Source organism: Girardinichthys multiradiatus, chromosome 7, assembly GCF_021462225.1.
Source record: "Girardinichthys multiradiatus isolate DD_20200921_A chromosome 7, DD_fGirMul_XY1, whole genome shotgun sequence".
In the NCBI taxonomy this organism is placed as follows: Eukaryota; Metazoa; Chordata; class Actinopteri; order Cyprinodontiformes; family Goodeidae; genus Girardinichthys; species Girardinichthys multiradiatus.
This window is the reverse complement of record NC_061800.1, coordinates 32,160,350-32,180,003: the sequence shown is the minus strand read 5'-3', so window position 1 is coordinate 32,180,003 and position 19,654 is coordinate 32,160,350. Positions and strand designations below refer to the sequence as shown.

Below are 19,654 nucleotides of genomic sequence, written 5' to 3'. Positions count from 1 at the left end.
GAGAACAGAACTGAAATATATTCATAGTTTTCAAGAACTGGTGCATGTAAAAGAAACACTACATTTTCCAAAGCATTTTCTTTAAAAAAGAGCTGTTAAGAATATTTGTTAGTTTAGAGAGTTGTATTGTTCTTAAACCAGTCAAACATGTAGAAACACCATTATGTCTACAAATGTTTTTCAGGATCAAATACATCAAAAGTGGTTGTTTGTATAGGTGGTGCCAATATTGCGATGCACTTAAAGCTGGAGCATAATGGCAAAAAAGCAAACGGAGCATTACTAAAAAGCAACATACTCTAAATGCAGAGGAGTGGTAGAGATTAAATAAATAGCATGATGTATTTGTTGAAAATCCAGATTGGACTTTTATGAGACTTCTTTTATTTAGCTATAAATAAGTTTAGCTATAAATAAGTTTCACTATTGATTTACTGGTTTTGTACATTGTGAATCATTGACACATCTATTTTGCTCATGTTCAATCCTTGTTTAGGATTGGGTAACAACAAATTATGGAGTTAAAGGTATGCTCATCATTATTCTGAGTTATTTGTGTGACATGCACTTTTCACAAAGGTACCTGTGCATTAGGGAAAAAAAATATGTATGCTCAAAAGATACTCAGTATCCTTGGACTTGAAATTAAGCTGCAGAACATAACTGAGGAAGCAACTGCTAACATGGTGAATTTTCTTTTTGCTTTGAATTTGAATGAACATGTGTTGTGTGTATTGATGAGCATAAATTATTACAGTTTTTTTTTTGGAAGCCAGTGATGTCTATAACATATACAAGAATAATATTTAAATCTCACAGAACTATCCCTCAGTTTGTGATGCAAGGTGCTGGGGAAGCTGGCATAGAGTGGAACAATTCACTAGAGAACTAACACACAGGTTCAAGTTAGAATTACAACTTAGCCCAACAAATGTCCTTTAGAAGTGTTACATGAAACACCTCCTTGCTTTGAGCATGTAGATATAACTGCTGCACTTCTGTGCATTCCCCCTTTTAGAACAAATCATGAATTAAAGTTTAATTTTTGGCTAAATGCATTTAAATTATTATTCAAAGCAGTATTTTACCTTTTGAGTGGAAATGTACTGTGGAAAGATTAGAGCCTCAAAATAAAAGAGTATGAAAAACAATTATGGTATTATAAAGAGGAGTAAGATGTTTCAACTCTCATCTTAAAGACTTCTCCAGATCTGGCATCATCCAGCATTCTACTGTTTCCCCAGCATTACAAATCTTAGTTTGTTACAAACATGAGTTGTACACATTTTTTATGTCAAGATTCTATATTTTCCCATGTTTTAATGTCCGGAACTCTAAATCCACTTTTTGCAAAGTTATATAACTATAAATGTGAAGCTTTACTAAGAGTAAACAGCAGACATTTCCACAGAGGTCAGACATCAAATACAGACAAAAAACAGACTGTAAGGAGACAATAAATAAGATCTAGAGGGACAAATGTTTTTACATTCACTGTTTCATTTTCCCTACTTATGAAGACCTGGAAAATATTTAAATAATGATTTATACATTTTCAAACTCAACTTGAACCCTGTAATTACCTTGTCAGTGCTGTGCCCATCACTGAATCATTGGCTCCCTCAGAATATACATTTTCTGTTATTAAGCTTCTTGCTGTCAGATCCTATAGTTGTTTTGTGCTTGCCAGATGTCAAGTTTTTTAGTTTTTTTTGTTTTTGTTTTATCATGCTCAGCCTCCATTCTTTGATCCATGGTGTTGAAATTCCAGTCTTTGCAATGTCCTTGGTTTTGTCTTAAAGAAAAGCTCCCTTTCCCTCTGTAACTTTGTCTGAAATTGGGTCCCCTTTGAGCATCATCTCTTTTGAAAGGCATCCCTGAGACATCTGACAAGGCTGAGCGATTTCAGACGAAAGCAGAGACGTTCAGAAAGATCATAAATTGTTCTGATTATGTTTAATAGGAATACTTACTACTGTGGCATCAGTGTTTACATATTTAATGAGAATGTGATTGTATGCACATTTGAAGACTGTACAGCACGTATGCATCTGTTAGCAACTGAAGGGGGAAAAACATATCCACAGGTGTGTTATAATGTCAGTGGAGGACACGATAAATTACGTCGACAAGAAGAGTCCATCAGTTACACAGAGGGATGTTATGACAGGGTTCAGGACATATAGCCCTCATTACAAAGATGAATACAGACGTGATACTGAAATAACCGTTAGTAAAGGTCTACAGAGTAAGAAAAGCGAATCCAGGCATCTGTTACTTCAAGGCTGGACTATTGTAATTCTTTACTATCAGGGTGTCCACAAAATGCAGTTAAAAGGCTTCACCTAATCTAAGCACGGCAGCAAGAGTTCTGATGAAAATTAAAAAGGGAAATCAAATTTATCCTATTTTAGCTTCCCAGAAGCTTTTGTAAGATTTTTTTAGCTTTTTCATGAACCAGACTTGTTGAAGTCCACAATTCTCTTCCTGATACCTTAGCTGATTTTCTTTTAATTTTTTTTTATTATGTCACACAATGAATTGGTATGTTTAAGGTGCTGTCTTAAATACATCCACAGGTGTGCCTCTATTTAGCTCAAAGGATGTGAATCAGGAAAACCCAAGTCCAGTCCTCAAAACTATCCTGCAAGTTTTGGATGCTTCCCTTCTCCAACACCTCAAATGCTAAATTCCCTTATTAGCATGTCATTCAGCACCTCAGAGACCTGATAACAAGCCATTAATTTGATTCCTGAGCCTTTAAATGGTATTTTAGCCCAGACCAGTAGGCTACACAATCATGGAGAAGACTGCTGACTTGATAGATCTCCAGAAGACAGTGATTGACATCCTCCACAAGGAGGAGAAGCGGCAAAAAGGTCATTGTTAAGGAAGCTGGTTGTTCACAGAGTGCTGTATCCAGGCATGTTAAAAGAAAGTTGGAGGAATAGTGAAGAGACACAGAATCCAGTGTGAAGTTCCACAGTCAGTTATGGTTTACGAAGTCATGTCATCTACTGGTGTTTATCCTCTCTGTTTTCTGAAGTTCACATTCAATGCAGCCATCTACAGGGGACATTTTGGAGCACTTCATGCTTCCTTCTGCTGATAAACTTAATGGAGATACTGATTTTATTTTCCAGCCGGACTCGGCACCTCCCCACACTGCCAAAGGTACCAAAAGTTGGTTCTACGTTGATGGTGTTACTGTTCTTGATTGGCCAGCAAACCCGCCTGACCTGAACCCCATGAATTATCTATTCTCTATTGTCAAGAGAAAGATGAAAGACACCAGATCCAACCATGCATATGATCTGAAGGCCACTTCAATGATATTCATTTTTTTTGGACATATCAGTGCTAAATGTGAATCCTCAGTATATAACAGCCATTAAGGATGATCTCCTGATAAAACGAAAGGTCACAGACCCCCTGTGCTTTAGTGGGTCAGCCAATCAGGTTAATGTGATAAACTTTCTAAACACTCAATTCAAATATTGAATATTGCCTCTGCAGAGTGCTAAAATCTCAATATAACAACAAAGGCAACACAATATGCTAAGCCTGTCGTAGCCAATTTCCCACAGAAACCTGGTTTATGACAGCAAAAGAAGTGTGTGTAAGAATGTTGCAAAAGGGTAATTGATAACTGGTCAATGGATCTAAAATACAGGAAGATCTGAATTGCCTGTTGAACCAGTGAAAGGACTATTTAATGCATGGCACAGTGTTTTACAAACTAGTAAGGAATATGCATTTTTTCTTAAACCTGTGCTCAGGAATGCAATGTAACACAGGAGTTGCAATACACAATATGTAACTTATGTTAAAAATGAAACTATTTTAAATTCGAGTCAAAAAATGGAATCTAATGACAAGGCCATATTAGAGCAGTTTGGCTGTTATTTAACAATAATATTACTAATGAATCCACACAGTAATCGCAGACCTTTTTGACCCTGAGTGCTCTGCTGACAGTAATACACGATGCAAAGTCCAAAGCAAGCTTTAGGAATTAACAGCTATGCATATATGTCAGTGTCACATTTTCGGCGATGTCCGTGTCTGCATAACCAGACCTATCATTTCGCTGGCAGCTGTATAGGAGCTCTACAGAGCCCAGAAGAAGGGGGATATTAATTCAACAACCTCTGCACTGCCAGGCTGTCATTAATCTCCATGCAGCTATGACACTGGTATCAAACTTTCATCGCTTTTGCATGAAATGTAAAGTCCCAAAGAAATTTGATACTAAAGCCAAGGCTTAAGCAAAAAAACAAAAAAAACAAAAAAACGTTTTTTTAGACATACAGTATTTAGGGACTTGCTGGAGCTAAGCACTTTGTCGTTCAGCATATTTGATTGCTGGGAATGAGAGTGATGCTTTTTGTTCTTGTTTTGTGAATCAGTAATTAGACTTGGTTATTTGTCTATTTAGAAATAATCTACTCAAATTTAAAATATACTTTTCACCTAAAAGAACAATTATCATGCAATTTAAAGAAAGAATTAAAACTCATTAACAATAAAAAGTCTGGATGGGAGCTCTAACTTACCTTTTGCCAAAAATAGACACATTTCAAACACAAGTCTTTTGAAGTGTGCTTGAGCTGCCTGTTAATGCCTATAAGGAAAATTAACTTAAAGACACCTTTGCATCAATCTCATCTCATAGTATGTAGATATTTTAATCTATCAAACATTTAGAGTAATAAAATTCCCCATTTCATGTTTTTGGAGCGCTCTGATGAAAAATGGGTTCCCCTTTCTACAAGAAAAATAGTTCTCTGGTTAAGATCCTAGAAAAAATATATATTTTAATTTGGTGTTTAAGTGTAGCATTCGCAGTCCCAGGAGATAGGGATAACACATTGCCTATCATATGGAGAATAGTAGCACTAACTCATTTAAGGATATAGAGGGTAAGAGGCGATACAATTCTGAGTCCTGCTGTAATGCTGGGTCAGTGAACTCTCATTGCCATTTGCATGCTATTCTAGAAATGTGAACACATTTTTTACCTGGTTAACAGGTTAAAGGATGAAATGCAATTGAATGTGTTTTGTAGTTTAACCATGAATGTGAAAAAAAACATTGAAAGCTGCTACTTACTTCAAATATGTGTGAGCGGGGGTTTGAACTGGGAATCCCCACTACCTGAGCCACCATCGCCCCAATAAGTCATGCTTTTACCAACCTGGGCTACTAGACAAGACAAAAGATTTTGAAGATTTCAAAATTGATGCTTTTACAATTAGCATAGAATGCAGCAGTCCATCTTTTTACTGGTAAGGGTAAACTTAGATATTCTCTAATCTAGCTTCACTTCACTGGCTTCCAGTGCAATACGCAAATGGTTTTAAAATGTTGTATATTTTTGAGTCTCTTAATGGACTGGGACCTCAATACCTTGCTGAACTGCTACATTTTACCCTCCCGTCAGTAAGCTAAGGTCTGCTAACCATCTTCCGCTAACTTAAGTCTGCAAGGTATTGGTCACTTTAACCTATTTTGCGTCCACTTCCACGGACATGCATTTTATAGCAGAGGTATTCATTCAAATGACAATGTTTTAGCCATTTTGCAATCATCAGACCAAGAATATATAGATACTGGAATATAATGAATGAGTAAAAATGCCAATGAACTCATAACGTATTCAGTTACTGATCATTTCGCAACATGTTTTTATTTTATTTATTTAACAAATGTTCCAGCACAATTTCAAGTTGTCAGTCTGACATGAATCAGCTGTCTTGACCAATAATACATTCATCAAATCTGGGTTCAATTAGACAGAGTGTAAAAATGCAGCATTTTTGGCACCTTGACGAATAATATATTTTTATTAAATACCATCAATGTCTTTGTTATGCAGAAGTAAACATGTTGTTCTTTCTCGTTAAAGTATGTCTGTGATGATTACTGTTGAAGTCCATGCACTTATATGGCAAAAAATAGAATACTGTCAAAACTCAAAGGGACATGTTGTTTATTTTATACACAGTAGATATAGTATGGAAAGAAACTTGTGCCATCAGAAACTGAATTTGAATTGCTCTGACTGAATTTGTATTTGTGTAATTTGAAATTAAATGCATTGGTTTGAAAATTAAATTCACTAAACTGAAACTGAATTTTATGGTTTGAAACTGAATTCGTTTGCTTTTGAAATGTATTTTGCTGTATTAAAAATTAATTTTGACTACTTTCACTTTCAGGTCTGTAATTCAATTTCAGTTCCAAAATTCTTTAGTTTTTTTTTGTTGTTTTTTTTGTCACGCATCCGGGTCCTTGAGGATAGCCACAGATTAATCAAACACACATTCATCGATTTACGTTTCACATCAGTGCAGCATACATGAGCTTGGCAGATGTCAATCACCAAGTCAAATGAACATCTATAAGAAGCGTCATGTAAACAAATGATGGTCAAACAGCAACACTGATGCTACCTGTAGCTATTAGCTAAACAGGCCAGATTAGCATAGTGTGCCGCCGGTGTTACGTTGGTCTGCGTTTCTCTTGCCCTTACCTCAGCGTAACTTCTGTTGCCTAGTAACCATGTTAGCGTGAAGCGCAGACCTGTGAAGCCAAACAAATGGAGTCTGAAGGTTAATGATGCTGAGTCTACTGTAAATAACTACACGGTTTTTATTCACCCTTTTACATATTGCTGATGGCTTATAATGCTGTTTTGTTTTAAAATGTTATTGTTTTATGATCTTGTTCATTCAGCCATTTAAAATGTTGAAAACATTTTTTGTGTTCATAGATATAAAAATCTAACACTAGATAAAATACATTGATGACAAATACCATTTGTTTAATTTATTTGTAAAGCTTTCAACAACTTAAACACTCGCATATTAACTTTAGGAACAAAGTTTAAATTAGTTTATTTGCAGAGCATAATATTAATAATAATAATTATTATTATTATAAATAAACCAAATATTAATATTAGATTTCATCTGACTGAATTATATCTATTTAACTTCCACCCATTGGGGCAACCCAGCGGGATTTTGAAAACATTGTGCCGGAAGTCAGGTGTTTTCTCGGTGTTTAGCGCATCTCAACCACCCGGTCAGCTGACAGCTGGCGAGGCGAGCCGGCTGCTAGGGCAGCGGACGAACACATCAGCGCATTGGTGCAATTAAGCGATAGCTTGATAAACTGATCAGATATTTTAGATTGACACAACTACATTCTCGACTAAAAACATTGTAAAAGTTCAGTTGTTTCACAGAATGCGCAATATATCCAATTTTATTCACAGCTTTTCTCTTTGCTACTTCCGTTTGAACAATCTACTTCGACCCGCAATGAATCATGGGATAGGGTGGGACACGGAGGATACACCGGACCCATCCTTCAAATCTGGGGATAAGAAGGACGCATTTGTTGGAACCTTGGAGATTGGACAGCATTCGTCCCCTCATCCAGGACGTAATTGGCCTACAAATGCCTCCTTCAAAGGATGCAGTCCTGAATCTGGACACAGCAATAGTGAATGACATACATGCATCAGTAAATCTGTATTTAATTAATCTGTGGCTTCAAGAACCTGGATGTGTGACACAAAAAACTGAAGTTTTGAAGTGAAAGTAATCAAACTAAATATCAATACAAAGCAAAGCAATTTTCAAAGCAAACAAATTCAGTTTTAAACCATTATATTCAGTTTCAGTTTAGTGAAATTCCTTTTCAAACCAATACATTTAATTTCAAATTACACAAATACAGATTCAGTCTGAGCTATTCAAATTCAGTTTCTGATGGCACATGTTTCTTCCCATAATATAGTTTAATAATATTTGGACATATGTATTTGCCCATTTAATAATGCCATATAATGCAAATGTCATTTATTAATCCTGTAGAGCAATTTCGTTTTATAATTATCCGACTTTTAGATGGAAGTTGCAATTTAATGTGAAATCATATTAAAATAGAACAATAAATTCCATGCTTTTATTTTGCATCTTGCAATGATTAGGTGCAATTCCAGCATTCTGTGCCCTGTAATGTGTTAGATTTGGATTACAGTATCTGCATTTCATTTGTGTAAACTGTGAAATTTTCCCAGCTCTGAAGACATATAGCACCATAAGGATTTTTAATCAGGACACGGGCTCCACAATTTCATTCTGTGCTCCTCTCATTAGTCTTTTCATCAAAACATGATAATGAAGGAAGTAGAGAAGGGAGAAGGCAAGGTTGCTGCAAGTCAAAAAGATAATTTAGTGAACCTCCTCACAGCTTTAACCTGAGTTGCCTGGAACAAATTTTGAAAGCAAAATGTTGTAAACTTTAATTAACAAACTTGAAGCAAGCTGACATGTAATTGTGACATTACTTCCTATTTGTATGATTGGCAGATAACCAGATAACTGGAAGATAATATTTTTTTAAGACAAAATACATAGGTACACTAGGTAGTATTGTGTTTACAATTAAATAGTTTTTTAATTGAAGATGCCTGTTTTAGGAGATATCAGGACAGAAGAAAGAAGTAATTTGATGATCCCTTTATTGTTCACGAAAGTGGATCATCTACATTTAAACTTTAGTGTTACATAAATCTCCTAAAAAGCTCATTAATTATGTATTGGGATTAGCCCTTAAGTGATATATCTGAATAACCCCCCTTTCCTTAAGTAAAACACCAACATGCATGTGATAAAAATTCATAAATATAGTAGATGAAATGTATTAAATTATCATTCAGAGCTAAGAATTTTGAATACCAGTAAGACGTAGAATTTCATTCTACCTGCAACTGTATAGGTATAATTTATGCATAGGTTTCTCTGGCAGGCCCGGAATACAAAATACTGCAATGCAAAGGTCTTAAACTGAATCACAGTAGGGTGGAGCAAATGCAGACACACAGTGATGGGATTTATAATAAGAACTGTATGAAGTCAGCTCCTCACTTAGTGCAGAGATGTAGCATGATAAGATAAAGTGACTTTGACACAAGATAAACAAGGTGATTTTCTATGACAGAGCTTTCATCTCCACATGACTCAAACCCTGCCTGATGGCACTGAAGCACAAGGATGTTAACTTATTTGAAGGCATTCAATTGAAAATGTGATGATGCAAAATTGGCACATTGAAAGGCATTGTAAATATTTTAGACACTACCCACTCCAGCTGTGACAGGAATTTAGACTCAGAATTCTACAACCGAGATGTTATGCTGCAAAGCTATTACATTTTTTTAAAGCCAGTATATAGACCGGTGATGTGCACAGGGCTTGGCAGCTTTTCATTTAGGTACTTTTTTTTTTCTTGTTTTCTTTAGGTTACTGTATTGATAATCATGTATTAATCTGTAAAACAATGGCTTGCATGGGTTGGCTTGGTTCTTAATTGTGATATTCCCCACATTTTCACATTTTAGCATGTAACAGCCACAAACTCCAAGGTAATTAAGAAAATTAGTGTGGACTTGTGTTCATCCTGCTTTGACTCAATACTTTGTATAATAACATTTGGCTGAAATATACAGCTGTATGGAGTGTGTTTCTATCAACATTGCACATCTAAAGACAAATTTTTCCCCTGCCATTATTTGCAAAATAGCTCAAATTGAGGAGTGTGGGATAGGTAGCATCAGTGAACAGCAATTTTCAGATCCTCCCACAGATTATCAGTTAGATTTAGGTATGGACTTTGATTGGGCCATGTTAACTCAATACTCTCAATCATTTCATAGTTGCTTTGGATGTATGTTTAGGGTTGCTGTCCTGCTGGAAGCTGAAGCTCCAGCCAAGTCCCAAGACTGTTACAATCAGATTTTCTTCCAGGATGTCCCTGTATTATGTTCCATCTGTCACCTTATCAACTCTGAACAGTTTCCCTGTGGCAGCTGAAGAAGAGCATGTCTGTAATACTTTTCACATTGTGCATGATGTGTTCATGGTGCAGTGCAGTGTTAGTTTTCCATGACCATAATATTTTGCATGAGATGTTTGTGGTTGTAATGTGACAAAAAAAGGGTTGTGAGTACACTTTTAAGAAACACTTTACAGTTTTCAGTCAGCAACTCAGCAAGTAGGTTTTTATTTGACAAACATATTATGATAAGCCAATTATGTTTCAAAATGTAAAACAAAGCATCAGGCTAGTTCTCTAGCTATCAGAAAACTGGCACAAATGGAAAAAATAATGCTTTTAAACATATTCACTCAGAAAGAGTGGATATGTTTGTCTGTGCTAAGGTTATTTTTTTGTTTTTTACTGTGTCTCAGGAAATATGCACTCAGCCAAACAGGGATGCGGAAGACCACATCCCTTAACAATGATGCAGCCTCATCAAAGTACAATAAATGTATTTTCTGAACAGTCAAGAAAATGCTACTTCTGCACCAAGATGCAGGGTGAGGTATGGAGTTGTTTACTGAATGCATCCATATCTTGACACCAAATGCCTGCTGTCAGAGAACAGCCATTAGTTCTTCCAAAAGCTCTTCATGACTTGAAAGTACACAACTTAAGGATGCTACCACACAGGCAAGTTTCAGTGTTGTTTCAATTGGATCTGCCCCCTCAAAGAAACTTTCTCTAGATTCCTGATAGCCCTGAAATCCTAGTGTATTTTGATGGATAGGATCAAATCTAAAAACTCTAATTTCCAGGCACAAGTTCCCTTTAGACATGGATGTTGAACTTGACATGCAAAGGAGCCCACATTACAAGACATGGATGTTGAACTTGACATGCAAAGGAGCCCACATTACAGCTCCTTTAAAGTGTTCTGGTGTAACTAAGTGAAAAACTGGAAGACACTGAAAGAGTCGAATACATTCTGTAAGAAGCATGTGTTCCTTTGGAGCTCAAAATGTTTCATTTCATTGTTGGTTTTTGTATTAAATTGTAGTAATTTAAATTGTGCCATTCAAAGTAAGCATTATTACTGTAAATTACAGCAATTTTGTCTGTAAATTCTGGCCTTTTAACAAATTTCTAACACATTTGGTACAATGTAGTAATATATATATATATTGTCCTTTCATTGTTATAATAGAATCCTACCAGATTATCGCTAACACAATTCTGAAAGTAAAAAACAATAAAACCAACTGCTTCCTGAGGAAATCAGGAAAATCTAATAAAAATAAACACAACTCAGACTAAAAATAAAAATAAAACAATTACATGTGGCTTACTGAACATAAGATCTCTCTCTTCAAAGACTTTGCTAGTTAGTGATCTGATTTGTGACAATCCGATTGATTTATTTTGCCTTACAGAAACCTTGCTGCAGCAAGAGAATTATGTTACTATAAATGAGTCAACTCCTAATTATTTAAATATTCACATTCCTCAAAATACTGGGCGAGGAGGAGGAGTAGCAACCATCTTTCAGTCCGATTTATTGACTAGTCCCAGACCAATCAATAGCTACAACTCTTTTGAATATGTAATCCTTAGTTTTCCTCATCCAAATTGCAAAGCACTAAAACAACTTCTGTTTGTTGTTTTGTACTGTCCACCAGGCCTTTACTCTCAATTTTTAAATCAGTTTTCAGACCTTTTATCTGATTTAGTGTAAAATACAGATAAGGTTATTATAGTGGGGGATTTTAACATTCATGTTGACACTGAAAGTGATAGCCTAAATATAGCGTTTAATACTATCTTAGACTCAATTGGCTTTGCTCAAAACATTAACAAATCTACCCACCTTTGTCTTCATTCTCTGGACCTTGTGCTGACATGGCATTGAGTGTAAAGACATAACAATATTTTCTCATAACCCTGTCCTGTCTGGCCATTTTTTAATAACCTTTGAGTTTAATTTAACCGAGTACTCCACACCTGAAAGAAAATTTCATTATAATAGATCATTATCAGACAATGCTGTAACGACCTTTAAAGAATCTGTTCCACTTTTGATTTCCTCATTATCACAGAAAAGCACAGTGGAGGGCAATAATTTTGTTTCTTCCCCTTCACAAATTGATTATCTTGTTAATAGTGTTACTTCATCATTGCGTGATGCATTAGACAATGCAGTCCCCTTGAAAAATAAGGTAATTATTCATAGGAGGCTAGCTCCATGGTTTAATTCAGAGCTGTGTACTTTAAAGCACAATGTTAGAAAATTGGAGAGAGAATGGCGCTCTACACACCTAGAGGATTCCTACTCAATCTGGAAAAATAGCCTACTGTTGTATAAAAAGACACTTCAAGCTAGAACAGCTTATTTCTCATCATTAATAGAACAAGAATAATCCTAGGTTTCTCTTTAGTACAGTTGCTAAACTTACACAATCATAGCTCTGTTGAGCCATCCATTCCCTTAGCTCTCAACAGTCATGACTTTATGGGATTCTTCCAAAATAAAATTGATTCTATTAAAAAGAAAATCGTTGACATACTCCCAAAGATGATTACTTCATCCTCAGCAAGTGAGATAACATTGGAAGTAAATGTAGAACCTGATCTGTGTTTGGACTGTTTTGATCATGTGGAGCTTCCTGAGTTATCAGAAATATTAGCTTCATCTAAACCTTCAACTTGTATGTTAGACCCAATCCCAACCAAATTATTTAAGGAAGTGTTCCCTCTGATTACCTGCCCCATTTTAGATATGATTAATTTATCCTTAGTAAATGAAAATGTACCACAAGCTTTTAAGGTAGGTGTTATTAAACCTTTGCTAAAGAAACCTTCGCTTGATCGAGATGACTTAATAAATTACAGACCTATATCCAATCTTCCATTCTTATCTAATATTCTTGAGAAAATAGTTACTAATCAAATGTGTGAGCATTTACACAGCAATGACCTGTTTGAAGAGTTTCAGTCAGGCTTCTGAGCTCATCATAGCACTGAAACAGCTCTGCTGAAAGTCACTAATGATATTCTTATGGCCTCAGATAATGGACTTGTGTCTGTACTGGTTCTGTTAGATCTCAGTGCTGCATTTGATACAGTTGATCACAATATTCTCTTAGAAAGGCTGGAATATGCTGTAGGGATCAGAGGAACAGCGCTAAGGTGGTTTAAATCTTATTTGTCTGACTGATTCCAGTTTGTTCATGTAAATGATAAATCATCTTTAAACTCCAGGGTTAATTGTGGAGTACCACAGGGTTCAGTACTTGGGCCAATTCTCTTTACTATATATATGCTTCCAATAGGTAAAATTATCAGGCAGCATAGAATACATTTTCACTGTTACGCTGATGACACTCAGCTTTACTTCTCCATGAATCCTGATGAGCCCAACCAGTTAGATAGACTACAAGCATGTCTTGAAGATATGAAAACTTGGATGACTTTAAATTTTCTGCTTCTAAATTCAGACAAGACAGAAGTAGTCATCTTTGGACCAGAGTCTTTAAAAAAGAAACTGCTTAGTCCATCACTTAACCTGGATGGCATTAAATTGACCTCCGATAATAAAGTAAAAAACCTTGGTGTTATTTTTGACCAGGACATGTCATTTAAATCCCATATCAAACAGGTTTCTAGGCTTTCCTTCTTTCATCTCCGGAACATTGACAAAATTAAAAATATCCTGTCCAGGAGTCACGCTGAAAAACTAGTCCATGCATTTTTTACTTCAAGGCTGGACTATTGTAATTCTTTACTATCAGGATGTCCACAAAATGCAGTTAAAAGTCTTCAGCTGACTCAAAATGCTGCAGCAAGAGTTCTGATGAGTTCCTGAAGAGTTCCCTTCATTGGCTCCCTGTTAAATCCAGAATAGAATTTAAAATTCTCCTCCTCACACATAAAGTCCTTAATGATCTAGCTCCATCATACATCAGACATCTGATTGTTCCATATGTTCCTAACAGAGCACTTCGTTCTCAGACAGCAGGTTTACTGGTGGTTCCTAGAGTCTCTAGAAGTAGAATGGGAGGCAGATCTTTTAGTTATCAGGCTCCTCTCCTGTGGAACCAGCTCTCAATTTTAGTCCGTGAGGCAGACACCCTGTCTACTTTTAAGGCTAGGCTTAAACTTTCCTTTTTGATAAAGCTTATAGTTAGAGTGGCTTAGGTTATCCTTAGCTATCTCTGTAGTTATGCTGCTATAGGCTTAGGCTGCTGGAGGACATAATGACCACTTTCACCCTCTTCGCTACATTCTCACACTACTCTCTAATTCTGCATTATTTGCTGTTATTTCAGTTTTTAACTTTATGTTCTCCCTCTTTTCTCTTCCTAGAAGCTACACCTGGCCTGGCTCTGTGTCTACCTGTGACACCTTTCTGGAGAGGGGCATCGTCCAAGCTTCTGCTGGCAACAACTTAATGCTCACCCTCTACCGATGATCCACATGGCCCTGTCTTTCAGTGTTCAACCATTCTCTCTCCTAGACATGGCAATTGACGGAGCTTTTACTGTGACTAACTCTATGTGCTCTCTTTCAGACTCTAACCTTGAAAACTGCCTCAGAGTTTATCTGTTCATTCTTTCTAGGTGAAATGACTAAAGGAGCTACATCCATCAACATTTACTTTTCCTTCCCATAGAAAGAACTCCTGGATCAGTGCTCCTTTGTTCTCTTTGTGTCTCTGCTCTGTTCTCTCAAACCTCCAGTCGGTCATGGCAGATGGCCGCTCACACTGAGCCTGGTTCTGCTGGAGGTTTCTTCCTGTTAAAAGGGAGTTTTTCCTCTCCACTGTCGCTACATGCATGCTCAGTATGAGGGATTGCTGCAAAGTCAACGCCAGTGACTGTCCACTGTCTCTACATGCTCATCTGGAAGGAGGGAATGCTGCAAGTTACTGACTCGATGCAGTCTGCTGGGTTTCCTTAGACAGAAAAAACGTTTTATCCAATTTGAATAAATAACTGAATCTGACTTCACTGTTCAATGATTAGGATTAATTGGAATGCATGTACCTGACTTTTGTAAAGTTCCTTGAGACAACATGTGTTGTGAATTGGCGCTATATAAATAAACTGAATTGTATTGAATTGAAACTGAATTCTCATGTGAAATACTTTATCCACGGCATTGACTGGTAATGGAGTCTGTCTCACTTTCCATTATTCCGTCTCAGCAGTAATGGAGAAAGACAGACACTCACACACATTTGCTACAGTCAATTCTGAAATCAGTAGTTGACTGTAGCAAATGTGTGAGATTGTCTGTCTTTCTCCATTACCGCTGAGATGGAGAAAGACAGACACTCTCACACATTTGCTACAGTCAATTCTGTAATCAGTAGTTGGCTTAATCACCTATTAATCTCACATGCATGGATTTTGGATCTTGAGCGGAAGTCCTATCACCCAAAGGGAACAAAAAGAAAAACACAAGTAGAACACACAAACAGCTCACAAAGATACAGCTAACAAGCAGATTTGTATTTGCTAGTTTCAAAGGGCTACCTGTTTATGTCTTAATTTTAAATAAATGAATAAAAGCTGAAAAATAAAAAACTTTGTAAGGAAAAACAAAATTTCCTGATAAGTAACATTAAAAATTACACAGCCTGATTCCTCTAAAAAAACATTTCCTAGATAGAGTAACTTATTAAACTTAGTAAAGTCTGTCGATGTCTAGCATTGAAAGGTTGTGATCCCCATGCAATTGTGGGTTACTGGCACGAGGAGTCTTTGCTTAGTTTAACACATAACACATTCAGGGACAGAAGATAAGTGGTTAAAATTAAGACAGATATGAACCAAAGAGGTTTTTTTTTCATTTGATGTTGTATGTTTTTTTTTTTTTTATATATTCTTCAGTGTCTTTTAACTTTTGCTGTAGTGACTCATCAGAAGTTCCAGTTGCAGGAGTTGACAAACAAAGGATACAAAAAATACTCAACATATTTTGCTAATAAAATAGATACAAACAGCCACCAGAGAATCAAATCTGAAAAGAAAACTTGACATATATGGATTGACTCTTAGTAAGTACAAAAGAACCAGCTACATAGACGAGGTAGAAAGGTGATTCAGATATTGACTGCAGATGAGGTAATATAGAACAGAGAGGTGACTGGATAAAGCATTAGCAGATCTCAGAGAAGCACAATAAGACAACATGGCCAAATACATATTGGAACCACGAACTAGAAACCTCTGCAAAGCACACAATCAAAAGTTGTTTCAAAAACACCATTTGAATATTGAATTACAACAAAACTACAATGAATAGACCACAACTATTAGTTTTGTTAAGTCAGGTTTAATCAAAAACTGAATTTCAGTTTGCTTTGCATTTTACAGCATTGCTGCAACAGAGCTGTCTCAAATTCTGAAATTTGAGAATAGTTTCAATAATTTAATAAAATAAAGCTGTTAAAACTTTCCATATTTTTCATACATTTTAAATTACATCTGAAATGTATTCCACTCATTTATCTAATAACATAATTAAAACCTGGGAACTGGAATAAAGGTGACATTGTGTACCATCTATTCATAACTGGGCAGTCCTGCTGACAGAATTGCAGGGCTGTGATTGTCATCTATTCATTTCCTGAGACAGATTTATAGTCAATCATTGACCCTTTCAAACAGAAACTCAGAACTGAATGATGCAGGATTAGTGCAGCCTGCCATTGCCTTGTTTACTGCATGTATCTACTGCATAAATTGCATAAAGCCATTAACAGGAGCATACCATTTTCTCTACAACTGTAGCCCCTAGTGATGCGATGACTTCCATTTTCTGTTCTCTCTTGACAAAAATCCAATCAACCAGAGATTGTAATTTATTCTCACATCGTAAGACAAACCACTTCATGAAGATGTCTCATTATTTCAGCACATGAACATGATCGTAGCTTACATTATTGTCTTATCAAAGGCTAGAACAAGGGGGCTTGTTTTTTTCAACTTGACTGACAAGGAAAGCCTGTCACCATCTAGATATTTATTAGTTTTCTACAATTAGAAAAAGGGTTGTCCTTTTGATTGTCCTTTAACATAAAGACAATCAGCTTTTTGCTAACTAATGGCTGATCAGTGAAGATAATGCTGATGCTAAGCACAACAATTTGTGAAAATCTGGAATTTAAATCAATAACTAAGTTTTGGGTGGACTGAGACCTATTTATCCATATTAATCCTCTGCTTGTTCATGTTGCATTTTCCAGTAATGTTTAAGAAACTAATCTAAAAGTTTGGTTTTCAGTGTTTTACTTGACAAAAGGAAATAGGAGCATTAAATACATTTGATTACATACTGAGCATAAGTTTACCATGTTTTTTTATTATTTTAAAACCTGTTGTGAAGTGATCCAAATTAAACTAAACATGTAAAGCGATAGGGTGCTAGATGATTTTTGTTTCAAAGTCAAAAAAACGGAATGTTGAAAAAGTGTAAATGTCAAATCGTGGTGGGATCTGGGTTACAGAAATTTGTAAAATAATGACTGTTTTACTTTACCTGCCTATGTCTGCCTAGCCACTTATTACCAAAGAAAAGTATTTTTTTCTTCAGAATCAGAAAACTCAACTGAAACAACAAATATAGCATGTTTGCTGGCCAGACACCAGAGAAAAGGGCAAGCCACCACTGGAAACTTTGCACAGTACTGTAATTAAGTAAGTAGTAAGGCTCTTTTAAAACCAGGGTAATTCCCCACCATACTATTGAAATCCAACCAAAACATGGATGATCTATGCTGTTAAGCTGGATGGTCTTAGAGGGGTCCGCTGGGTGCATCAAAAACGTATTACCTGTAATGGAGTGTGAGAGTTTGCCATATTTTTGAACATGTACAAAACATCTGCGCTGAGGTAGTGGCATAATAATTTAATTTAACAATAGCTGTTTAGGTTTTTAGATCCAGTCACATTCTGTCATTGATTTCGCAATTAGATCTGACACACAGAGAACACTCTGGAGGACAGAATAAGTTAATGATGTTTATTGAGTCAATGATAATCAGGAATGTGAAAGGATGATTCTCCAACTGTACGGAAAGAGGGTAAGAGACCTGGTGAAAACAGGGAACTAAATGACACTGAATGACAAGGAATTATTATAATCACGAGAACAGCTTACTAAATAGGTGTGGTCAGGTCGCCAGGGGTAGAGGGATTCAGGATCCAGGTTGTCGAGGTTGAGTTTGTTAGATGATTTCTTAGGTGCTGTGGTGTGTGAGCTTGGAGCAATATGGAGTAAGTTCGGTGTGCAGATACTTGTTGGAGGGTGGACAGGGTACGCTTATGACTTGGTCCAGGAGACGGAGGAAGCAGGAAACTGCCAGCTTGATGTGAGTCCAGACGAAAACAAGAGACAGGAAACGATGTCCTCAGAACTTAGATAGTCTTGATCATCCAGAAAAACGTCTGGACACAGTCAGTGTTCAGTGACATAAATCCAGGGTTTAGGTTTCTTAGCCTGTGAAGGAACATAAGCAAAGTTACATGAGATCGAAGGACGAAGCATAGACTTAGCGTTGGCTTGAGCTTGTTACCACTGAGGACAAAAACACTCTGGCATCGAAGAGCTGGCAGCCTCCTGCTTAAGTACTCCTCCATGTAATCAGCAGAATAAGTCGCACCTGTCACCAGCACACCTGAGAACTCCAGCATCATCTGAAACACTGAAACTATGTTGCAAGCACAATAACACAAAACACAACCTAGATCCCGACACATTTAGTAAATAAGAATATGTATTCTGATGAGGCTTGTTTGTCAGATAAAAATTTATTTTATTTGTTTGATGTAATATTCTAATCTTGAAAGTCGTGTTTTCATTAGCTGTTAGCAGACAGTCATCATAATTAACAGAAATAAAAGCTTGAAAACATCGGTCTGTGTGTACTTAATCTATATAATGTGTTTTACGTAGTGAAATAAATAACTTTATACTAACATTCTAATTTATCAAACACGACTGTGGTGGACCAGACTTAAGCAAGGACAAAAGGTGTTCAAAAATTGGAAAAACTTCAATTTAATACTATCAAAAATAGTTAACAAAAGGTAAACTTCAATACAAAAATAACTCAGATAATAAATGACATGAGTTTGGGCCCAACTCAGCTGAGGTCAACTGAACAGCAACAAAACTCAAACAAAACTGACCTCCAGACCAAAAAACAAAGACTACTTAAATAGGGGTGGAATAACCTAGACTCAAATGGGGAAGTCACAACATAAGAACAAATGAGAAAAATACATACAAACTAATTAACAAACATAAATGACACAAATTACTCTTTAACTTAACACAAATAAGTGAATACTAAAGTGACAAAATAACTAACAACTTTAACAAGTTAAGAAGTTAAGTCCTCCCCTTAGTCTTTTGGAATAATGGTATCTTCCTGGCTTCCACCTCCAGCTGGTCTGCATTTGCAGAACCTCAAAGAAAAAAAAAACAAGTATAAGTAAACCATTCAGACAAATCTTAACTAAAGTGTGCACCCATTAGAAAATATCTGTCTAAATAAAATAACTTAAACTTATGTATAGTGTCATCTGAAACTAATAAATGTAAAACAATGAAACAATACTAACACTTTGTTTTGTGGTGGTGGTAGAAGCATCCACCACAATGACTGTATTGGTTCACTTTCTTTCCTTAGCTAATTATGTTCTTTTGCTTTCTCTCTGTAAGGGAAGCACACCAGGGGTCATTTACAACTGAACCGAGACTCACGCCATTTCAGGCCAAGCAGAGTTTAGTTGGCACCAGAGCTCAGATGAGC

The 19,654-nt window shown here is 36.2% G+C and overlaps 1 long non-coding RNA gene across 1 annotated transcript; it reads right to left on the bottom strand.

Annotated features, from left to right (window-relative positions):
• Nucleotides 1-17,845: 17,845 nt before the first annotated feature.
• Nucleotides 17,846-18,465, bottom strand: LOC124871987. Its single transcript, XR_007039175.1, has 3 exons — nt 18,413-18,465; nt 17,998-18,336; nt 17,846-17,905 (listed from the first exon to the last, which is right to left on the bottom strand). It is a non-coding gene; the product is annotated as an uncharacterized LOC124871987 (long non-coding RNA).
• Nucleotides 18,466-19,654: the final 1,189 nt, after the last annotated feature.